Raw genomic sequence first — 11,422 nt, forward strand, 5'->3', positions numbered from 1 at the left:
GCCATGAACTATCTTGCAGAGGGCAAACAAACTGCAGCTTGTTTTCCCTATTTTTGGTTTGTCTCTCACCCATTTTGCCAGCATTCAGAGTGGTTTCATTTTCAGGTTGTTCTTGCCAGGCACCTCTGTTTTAGTGCGGGCAGCAGTGTAAACCAGGGATAAGCCTTGGTTCTGAGTACAGATAATACAACAAGCAGTGGTTTAAACAAACCAGACTTTGCAAGTCAACAGCAAACCACATTTTCTCTTTGTGCTTTGTAGTTTGTGGTTTGTTTTGCCAGGATAGGTTCATACACAATGACCTGGTTCACATGATCAAAATAGTCCACCATGGCTTATTTAAGCCACTGTGGGCTGCAGTGCATGCCGGGCGGAATTTGCATATTCAGCACTGCCCGTGGCTTGTCATATCGTGTGAATCCAGACTGTGGGGGTTGTGTGAGAGTTAAATGACCCTCTCAGAATCCATGGTGTGTTGTTGGATTATAAGAAGGTTGTTGAACCCTCGCACAACCCCCACCACCTGGGTTCGCATGACATGACAAGCCACAACTGGGCCTTGAATATGCAAACTGGCCACCTGTACACACTACAGCCAACTGTGGCTTAAATAAGCCATGGTGGCCTGTTCGATCATGCAAACCAGCCCAATGGCAAGCCAGATTTCAACAAACCATACCATGGCTTAGCATTATGTGTTTTACCTACAAATAGATTAAAATGGGCAGGGTGGGGGGAGAGTAAGAACGTGGGAATTGTGTATGTCATTAAGTGTTAATCCTGCATTTTCTCCTATAATTCAAGAATGGGGGGGTGATTTTGCTTTGACTTGTGACAATTACATATTATATGCAAATGTTCCAAGAGACCATGAAGCCACTTTCAGTGAGGAAATTTAGAGCACAAAAGCAAAGAGGAATGGAATGCTTAACCCCTTCCCCTAACTGCTATTTCTCTACTCAAAATCTGTTCCCAAGCAGCTCCTCTTCCCTGCAGGGTTTCAGTTATGTACACATCACTGGAATCTCATATGGAGGAAAGCCACTGGGATGCTGAGTGATTTAAGAAGAAATGACAGATGGAGAAAGGGCTCCTATACCTACTTCTCCAGTCCAAATTTCCCTCTCCCCAAACAGCTTTCCATTAAAAAAATGCAAGTAATAGTTAGCCTCTTCTATATTGTTAGCATCTTAAAATACGTTTAATAGCAAGCAAATGATGTTTTTTAGATGTAGTTCCATAGGCTGACCTTTGGAGAAAAGAAATTTAGGGTGCAACCCTATGCATGTTTAGACAGAGAAAAATCCTACAACTCCCAGCATAGGAGTATTTTACCAATATTGAAGATTTTGAGATAACCTTGCAAAACATTAATACTTACAAGTTAGACACTTGAATCTGAAGTTACGAATAATGGTCAATGAAACCCATGTGTATAAGGGCACATGGGGACAGGTATTAAAGGCAAGGTTGGCCCTACCATTAGGCAGAGTGAGGTAGCTGCCTTAGGTGGTAAATGCTGGGGGGTATGAGGAGTGCCGAGATGTTGGAGGATGAAATTTTGTGTGCCACAGAACCTGCCCTGCATGCTTCTCTGAGTCAAGGAGTATTGTGATCAAGCTAAACATATCTCCCCTCTAATAATGATCATAAGCCCACTTATTTGGAAGTAACTTTTCTTGAAGACAATCAGACTTAAAAAGTAGTGACTTAAAGTAGTAAAGATTTCGTATATATACATACATGTGTGTGTGTAAAGATTTGTTTCATATTCCATGAGGATTCCCATATTGGAAAATGTAGGGCTGCAATTCAGTACCCACCTACCTGAGAGTAAGTTCCATTGAATGCAATGGGACTTACTTCTGAGTAGACATATATAGATTACACTGCTTATCATCCTTTATGCCAGGGGTGGGCAACTTGTGGCCCTCCAGATATTTTGGTCACAATTCCCATCAGCCCTAGCCAGCATAGCTAATGGTGAGGGATGATGGGAGTTGTAGGCCAAAACAACTGGAGGGCAACAGGTTGCCCACCGCTGCTTTATGCTATCTAGGGTCAAACAATGGGATGAGACTGAAAAATGTAGCAAAGTACTTCCGTACATCCTTTGACTTTCTTTTTCTCTCCTAGTTCAACTTGTGTGTGAGCATAACATTAAAGTTACGTACTGTGAAGCTGAATTCAGTGTCCGTCAGGTTACACATGTGTGCTGTTTTTAGGTGCCCTAATCAGTACTGGACATGTCCTTTGCTACCTGTGTAAACCTGAATTCCATTTGGTAAAGACTTTCTCTAAGGTGAAAGAGCCAAAGGAAGACAAAATTGTCACCAGAGCATACTTGTGAATCAAGTCATTGAACTTTTTGGTACTGATTTGTATAAAATCCAAATTGGAATGCTAAAGACTATACTGCGTCTTCTTCAATAAACAATTGGCTCATTAGGTAAGTAATTATAAGAAAATTGTCCTCTCCAATGCAGAAAAGCCAGCTGGGGCAAGACTAGTCCCTTTCTTTTCTTATCTTCATTTCAAATTTCCACTAGGCTAGCGGTAGGTAATACTCATCCTGCATAGAGTTCTGTTTCATTGTGAGCATTCTGTCACTAGTCAGAGCTGTCAGGTATGTCAGTCATGGAGTATTGTGGCTGTGTCAGAGACATAAACAGAGAGATTAGATGGCTACAAAGAGCTGTGAATGGGGGAGTAAATTGTGTTCAGGAGGGGGAAAAAGTTAAAGAAACTGTTTTATCAAAAGGTCTGTTCAGGAGGCTACTGCTAATATATTACAGCTGGAACAAGATAATTGTGGAAAGAGATCTTTGGGTGTTCCCTGCAAAATGCTGCATACTTGCAATAAATATTCAAATGCTTATTTTGTGTGGCGACGAGTGCCAGATATCCCATTCAAAGTGAAATACAATTCCTTTCAGAACATTTAAAATCTACTGCCAGGAAATGTTAGGGACAGTTTTATAAGCCCACAAGGAATATTTGTACTAAATGGAGCCACAAAACTATGTTTTCACAAAAGTTTCCTTGGAAAATCCATTCAAGCCTTAAATGGCTCTGCAGTGAGAAATATCCAGTAGCAAATTAAGTTGGGGCCAAATTCTTTCTCACTACTGTTTCCTCTTTCCAAACAGGTTTGTTTGTGGGCTAGGGACATTGCATACACAGAATAGAATTATTACGAGCCTTGTCACTGTGCATAGCCTGTCAGCTTTTCCTTTGTAGTTTAGCAGTTAATCACCTGTCACTCCACTTACCAGAAGGAAATATTCCATTTGATTGTATGCAGTTAAAGAATTTTGTGCACTATCTTAGGATTTTTTAGTACTGAATGAAGAGACAACTTATGCAGACCTTTCTTGTGAAAAATTCCCACGGACTTAACTGGAAAATGTGCTACAATGCATAGTTTTGCAGCCTAGATGTTGTATTTCTAGTCCTGGTGGGCACTGTAGTAGCTTTCTTAAAGGGAGAAATTTGATGCATCATTGTAAAGGATTTCTTGACCAGTGAAGCATCATTTCTTTGCTGGTCAGATTGGGCTGGTCTGGTCCTTTTCAGCATTTTATGTTAATCTATGCAGTTTTTTCTCCCTCCTTTTCTGGAGGGTATTGTGAAATATGATCACATTGTGATTGCAAAAACACATATTCAGGCAAACCACAGGTTCTTTCCAGCCCTTAGCATACCTTTGGTATTAAATAAGAAAGAGTAATTCCACAATAGTCAATTCACATTATCTTCATTCCGAACTGAACCTTTCAACAAATTATATGAAACTGAAGCCCGATAAATGTACTTTCAACACAATGCGTTATCAGGTTTTTAAGCTGCCTTTGTTGTTGTTTCAAATTGGTGTTGTTTTTTTTAAGCTCCTGGTGACAAGAGCCATTTGAACTTCAAAACCACCCACACTTTCAATGAATCTGTGTGAACAGGCTTCAGATTCCTCCCAAGTTTTCCAAGCTTTTATGCTCTCATATGGTTTACACAGACAAAAGCCCACAGGAGTCCCATTTAGCCACCTAATGGCTAAAAGACAAAGAGAGGGGAAAGTTTTAAACTGAAGTGCCCTCTTACAAGTGCATTAAAACCCATTTTATTTGCTCTCCACTTCCAAAATGCCTCCGGCACTCTAAGATACTGTGTTAGCCAATGATTCATGTTGGGCACAAGAGAGACACAGACCCTTCTGCTAATTCTTGCCATAAACTACTTTATTTACCCAGGACAAAATCTGACATTTTTACCACTTGGATCACATGTATAGAAATTATCTGTGCCCTTTAAAAGTTTATAATGGTCTCTCAAACCATGGTTGGTGAATATTTGTCAGTTCCACTGTAGGAATCTCAAGATTTGAAGTGTTTGGAAAACAGGTCTAGTAACCATCAGAGCCTGCATACAGCCAAGTTAGCTATTCAGATTTAGGGTTAGCCATACTGGTTGGGGAATTCTGGGATTTGTAGGACATTTTTCTGTCTAAACATGCATAGGATTGCACCCTTCGTTGCCTTTGTACTTTTTCCAACTACAATATGCTTTTTTAGATGCCGTACACAGTATGCTAAGGGTGGTCACACCATAGCTTTGTATAAGGGCAGTATGATATTGACAGTTTTATTTTGGATTCCTTTTCTAATTATGCCTAACATGTAATTTCCCTTTCCACAGCAGCTGCATGCAGGTTCAACGTTTTCATTGAGCTGTCCACCACAACCCCAAGATCTCTTTCTGGGTCAGTCAACGCTAGCTCAGATCCCATCAGCTTATATATAAAATTGGGATATTTTGCCCCAACACACATCACTTTACACTTGCTTACATTGAACCACACCAAACTGGTGCTTTATGAGTATTTATTTTTGTAGTTGTAGTCCATCCTATACCAAAGTGGTAGTGTGGTAGAGTTATAGTGATTACACAAAACTGCAATGTAAGCCACATTAGAGAAAGAAGTGAGCAGGACAGATGAAACAGAACTACAGAATGTGACGGCTAGAATAATAATAGGGCATGTAAGGTGGTAAACATATTGTTCCTTCTCTGGTCAGTATTCTTTGCCCCCATTCTCTGAAAGCTGAAGTTGTCCTACACCTTACTACCATCCCCACTCAGTCCCCACTCTTCTCTCTCCTCTGCAGGACAAAAATATATCCCTGCTCTCCATCATAAAACAGGTTCTCCTATCTTCCAATAAATGCTTATATGGGGGGAGGTATATTAAACTGCAAGCATTTATGTACATGTAACCATTGTTTTGATAGTCATCAAAAGATTCTGGAGGGAGTAAATTAAGGATGCAATCCTATCCAGATAGGTGGCCGCCTCCAAATTAGGAGGCGACTGCCTATCCAAAGCAGAGCAAGAGAAGCATGGAGGGGATCGTTCCCTCCATGCTTCTGCCCCGCGTTTTCGGCTAGACAGCCAATTGCAGCTGTTTAGCCGCAGGACGATGGAGAAGGGAAGGAGGCTGCTGTACAACACATTGGATGTGTCGTACAGGCATTTCCGCCCTCCCCCCCCGGATCGTCCCCAGCCACGCCCCTTTTTGGCTGCTCCATGCTCCTCTTGTGAGCACAGAGGACAGGGCTGTTCCATGCTATCTCTGAGGCAGCATGGAAGTGAGGGGAGGTTGGTTCTCTGGGAACTGACCTCGGAGTGTGGGCTCCAAGGTTGGTTCCTGGATAACACGATATCCTATGGCCATCTAGCTGCTGTCTAGTGACCATAAGATTGCTCCATAAATTACTGTCTTGATAAGAAATTATCCTTCTCCAAGATGGTCTTACCTGTAGGTTCTATAATGTTTAAGATATGGATCGTAATTCCATTTTACTGGGAGATGACTATAGTTTGTGTGTGTGTGCGTGTGTGTGCGCGCACGCACACACCTGAAATGTTTTTTTCTGAATAAATATTTATTTGTTAAATGTTTCTTACATACAGTTTTTGGTGTGCCCCTTTGCTGTTAATATCTCATGCTAAATTGCAGTCTTTGGCTTATTCTGGTTCATATAATACAGAGGAAGGGCAAGGAGATGGGCTGGAAACCTACCTACAAGTATCAGAACTCAGATCAGCTTACTTCTAATTGCAGATACCCAGGAGCCTCTACTCAGGTGGTGGCAGGTGGTGGCAGCCCAGAATGTGTTCTATCTCACCTAGACTTATTAGCGTTAAAGTGTGATATCCAGAACATAGAGATTGTAGAGGATCTCTACAAATTGGCCCATCCTGAAGTGTTTTTTTAATTAACCAGCAATGGCTACTAGTCAGGAGGGCTGTATGGAATCTCCATGTTCAGAGCAGTATGTTACTTGACTGAATGCCAGTTGCTGGGAAACAACAGCTGGAGAGGACTATTTCCTTCATGTCCTACTTGTGTGCTTCCCAGAGCCAGTGTGAGTTTAGTGGTTAGAGTGTTGGGCTGGGACTTGGGAGATTCTGGTTCTAGTCCCCACTTGGCCATGAAACTCACTGGGTAACTTTGGGCCAGTCACTAACTCTTGGCCTAACCTACCACACAAGGTTGTTGTGAGGATAAAATGGAGAAAAGGAGGATCATCTTGGGTTCCTTGGAAGAGGATAAAAGGCGAGATATAAATGTAATAAATGAAAATGTAAAAAAAATCCCTATGGCCACTGTAGGAAGCAGGATGCTGGATTAGACGGACTTTTGGTCTCATCCAGCAGGGCTATGCTTCATTCTAATGTTTAGTTGAGCCCAGACAGTGATAAGCACATAGGATCCTTCAAGAGAAGGGTCTTTCTCAGGGGAAGGCCTTCCAGATATTTTGGACGACAGTTCCTATAATTCCTTACCATTGTCTGTGCTGGCTGTGGCTGATGGGAGCTGTAGTCAACCTCTGGAGGGTTCTAGGTTGCCTACACTTGCTCTTTCTAGTGCAGTAGTCCCCAAACATTTTGAGCTTCAGCTTCCTCTCTAAAATTATCTACCTACTATTCCTCTCAGCTCTACACCAACCATTGGTTCCATAGCAGAACATGCAGAATGTCTGCATTTGTCAGGCATACATGCAGCCTGCTGCTATGTATAAAGATCTATGGATTGGGGCACTAATCCAAAACTGTCATTAGAGAGGGAGAACAGGACATGTCTGATTCCTCCTAAAACCACACATTCGGAGAGAAATACAATTAAAACTTAATCAGAACATTTTCTTGTATTTGACTAATAGCCATTACAAACAACATAACTTAAGGCATGCAATAACAGAACATAAACAGAAATCAAGTTAATAATTCACCTGCACAGTCCACTGCAATAGCATTTAGAGTGATTGCATGAATATGTTTTGCAGCCTTAGCAAACAAAGCTGTTTTGTGTGTAACGTAAGGGTCACAATCTGACAGTAACCAGCAAATCTTCACATAGATACTTTTACTCTGCAAGTATGGCAACATCTGTCCCAGGAATCTCTACATGGGATTTTTATTCCTCTCAGACAGTACAGTACAGTAAATAAAATGTGAGATATCCTCTACCTCTCCCATACCACAGGTACAGAAACGTAGGTTTCTTGGAACATGCCTATATCTTCCATCCAAGAATGCTGTGGGCATGGTTTGGAAATGTAGTTCTGAAAATGAGGTTCTCAAAGAAGCAAAAGTAAGAGTTTGTAAGTACTGCGCTCTTTCATGATCCGTTTTAAACAGGTAGTACCATTGAGAGATCAATGAGCCTCGTGTGGCGCAGAGTGGTAGGCGGCAGTATTGCAACCGAAACTCCCCACGACCTGAGTTCGATCCCAGTGGAAGCTGGGTCCTGGGTAGCCGGCTCAGGTCAACTCAGCCTTCCATCCTTCTGAGGTCGGTAAAATGAGTACCCAGCTTGCTGGGGGAAAGGTAGTCACGACTGGGGAAGGCAATGGCAAACCACCCCGCTATAGTCTGCCATGAAAACACCAGCGAAAGCAGCGTCCCTCTAGGAGTCAGCAATGACTCAGTGCTTGCACAGGAGGAACCTTTCCTTTTTTCTACCATTGAGAAAAGTTTGAAGATTTAATTACGTCTAAGTCCTGAGTATTATCTGTTCCATAAATCCAATCTCTCAATTTGTTTTTGGTTCCTGGCATAGTAAAAATATCTGGTAGAACATTTTTGGTGGTTAGCAACTCTTGGCATGACTTGGCCCAGCCACCTTTCTTCATTTGTTCTTTCAAGCAAAGTTTGGGGGGGCGGTCTTCTGGCATGTGCAGGACTCTCTTACAATACAGAAGGGCTGTCTTCTGAGCCCTAGCTTCTACTGATACCACACCTGTCTCTGCCCTGAGGAAGGGAGCTGGGGTTCTTGGGGGTACTGCCAGTATGTATCTCCGAAACTTGTTTTGACAAGCCTCCAACTCCTTCAAATTGTTATGCCTGACTCCTCAAATCTCAATCCCATATTGGATTTGAGCAACCATTTCCCCAAGAAACATTGTCAGTGCTGGAGCCACCAACCTGCCTCCCCTGAAGTAGAACATTTTCAAGATAGCTCTACTGTGCAATTAAAACTAAATCTAATTTCAATAATGGAGCATGTACAGGAGCAGTCATGCCCACAAATCGAATCTGGAATCAATAAGAACCCTTTGCTAGGGGCCAATGAACCACCCCTGTTTTTGGCTGGTGAATGTAGAAAGGCACCACCTGCCTCTAGAGTGGGATCTTATCTCTCCCTGGAAATGTGTGCTCCTCTTTCAGCCACCCTGCTCACATATCCTATGAAGGTCTTTTCCTGCAGTTTGAGAACTATTTGTTATTGCTAGTGCTCAGTTCTTACAATCAATCAAATTGGAATACAGTGAACTGTATACTCCTAAGAGCTTTTAGTTCCAAGACTCTGATAATAGAGGTTAACAAATCTTTTTATAATATATGCCCATTTTAAAATTTTTATTTCAGAAAGGAACTCCAAGTAGCTTACAACAATAAAATATACAAGTATAAAATCAAATCCACAGAATGCATTAAACAACCATCAGAAAATGCCAACATCATAAAAAACAAAAACTCCCCACAGCAATAAAAACAGCAACTCATCACTCTCTCTCTCTCACACACACACACACACACACACACACGGTTGAAGGCACAGCAAAAGGAAAACAGCCATATTGTATTTGTAATGTGGAGATAAATGTTTTTCAACTGAAGCCATTTAGGGCGTTGAGGGTTAAAATTAGCACTTTGAATTGGGACTGGAAACAAGTAGTGTAGATCAAACAAACCACCTACTCAAACCACAATTTCTCAAGTGTGAATCAAGCTTTCCAATAGAAACAGATGCAAAGACTTGAGGAGTTACAAGTTCCTCTAAAACCCATTCTAGGGCACTTACAGGTGGACTTTTATTTCATATTTGTTTTAGCATCACCCTCCATGACAGCTGCTAGCCGCACTGAAATTTCAGTGACCGGTATGCTGATTATGTAATATATATATATATATATATACACACACACACACACACACACACACACACATATATATATAGTGTCCTTGTTTCAGGAATACTTTTGCTTTATATGAAATGTTAATTTTACATGATAGAAATTCATCAGATTAGAGTATTATAGTGCTTTGCCCTGCCAGAAATGTACCCCTGTATGTTTTGTGAGAACTCCACTACCTTCTACATTCTATAAATCAGCTTCCCCCAACCAGGAACCTTCCAGATGTGCTGGGCTACAACTCCCATCATCCACAGCCAGCATGACACAGCTGTAGGCCACAAGGCTGGAAAAGGCTGCTATAAATGATGGATGGAGGGAATGAATTTGAAGATGTCTTTGGCCTCATGAATCATATGCAGCTGCGATGATAAAAAGGATCCAGAAACCTCCGCATTGCTCCTTTCCGATGTAAGAACAAGACATTTCTTTTATAAACCAATTGCCTTTCAGATAAATTGACAGAATAAACCAAGATTCTTTGTTAGACTATATTTGAAGAAACTGTATTATCTGAAAAAATACATTAAAAACGTAAATACATTATTTTAAAATTAACAATAAGTCCATAATAAATTTGTTCCTGCTTGCTTCACGGCTGGGAGGTTCAGAACAGATTTTAAGCATAAATACATGGGAATGCTATTACAAATGATCTCTTAGAAATCTCGTAAGAACCTAGAAGTTTGAATTAGGTATTGGAGTTTTGGCATGTTTTTCACTCAAACTTTGGACTGGAATCCTTCGTATCCAGTTTACATCTGAATGATGCCATTGTAAATGTAATAAAAATATATGAGTTATCTTGGTTGCATTCTGCTCTGAAATAAAGCTTTGACTGGCAACCAGGAGAGGACTGCAAGAGCACCGGTATGATTGGCAGAGGAACAGCATTGTTCAGAACATCTTTTTGAAAGCATTTAGACAAGGCTTTTAACTCACCACTTTACTGCTGCTTCTGCTTCCAGATTCCATTGTGGGATTAAGATTGGATGTCTACACATTGTTTTTGTGGGGTGGGAGCTCCTTCTCTGCCTTTCTGTATGTTCTGCTACACAACCTCTGGGTGGCATTGTGGTATACCAGAATTGCACAACTACACTAGTATTTCATTCCTCAACATGCCCACCCCCCACCCTGGTGATAATGCTTGGAAAGCATGGGAGAGGCCTTGGAGGATTATGACATTGTCTAAAGCACCAGTAAACTACTGTGAGTGAGGAATGGTGAACGCACAACAAAAGCTTCAGCTAGAAATTCTCCCCTTGAGTGCAGTTTCACCAGATACATATATTACATTTTAATTGCATGAGAGCAATTAAAATGCATTACTTTTTTCTGGCTTCCTATAGCTATTTAAACCTTGGAAGAATTTTTTGTGAAAAAGACTGCTTTGTTTTTACTCTTTAGCTTACATTTAAATCAGTTGTTTCTTTTTTATTTGAAGGCAACAATAGAATCTAATTGTACAAGTCTTCATATTTCCTGATTCCCTGAATTAAAGGTCCCCCATATAGCTCCTTTTACCTTGTATAAATATAACTCTGGTGTATCAAAAACTGTAAATGATATTGTAGTGTCTTCCCAGGTTAAATAGGTAATTCTGTTTCTCTGGCATTCAAAAAATTAGCTAGTGGCTTAAAATACATTTACTAACAGCAACATGCATTAATGACATCCAGTTTCTGTATTTATAAAGGAGGGGTGGAGAACGTGTGTTTTTTTTTCCCTGTTGATGGCCACATTCCCTTAGGGGTAACCTCTCAGGGGCGAAAGCCAGCTGTAGGCATGGCCAGAGCCTAAAGGGTGGGCTATCCTTTTTCTCTCTGCCACACCCTTTTCTCTCTCTCTTTGCCACCCCCTTCTCTCTTTCTCCCTGACACCCCCTCTCTTTCTTTTTCTGACACTCCCTTCTCTCTCAATATCTGTCTTCATCCCTACCTAGTGGG

This window comes from Heloderma suspectum, chromosome 4, assembly GCF_057233095.1.
Source record: "Heloderma suspectum isolate Gila_16-S chromosome 4, 16-S_ref, whole genome shotgun sequence".
Taxonomy (NCBI): Eukaryota; Metazoa; Chordata; class Lepidosauria; order Squamata; family Helodermatidae; genus Heloderma; species Heloderma suspectum.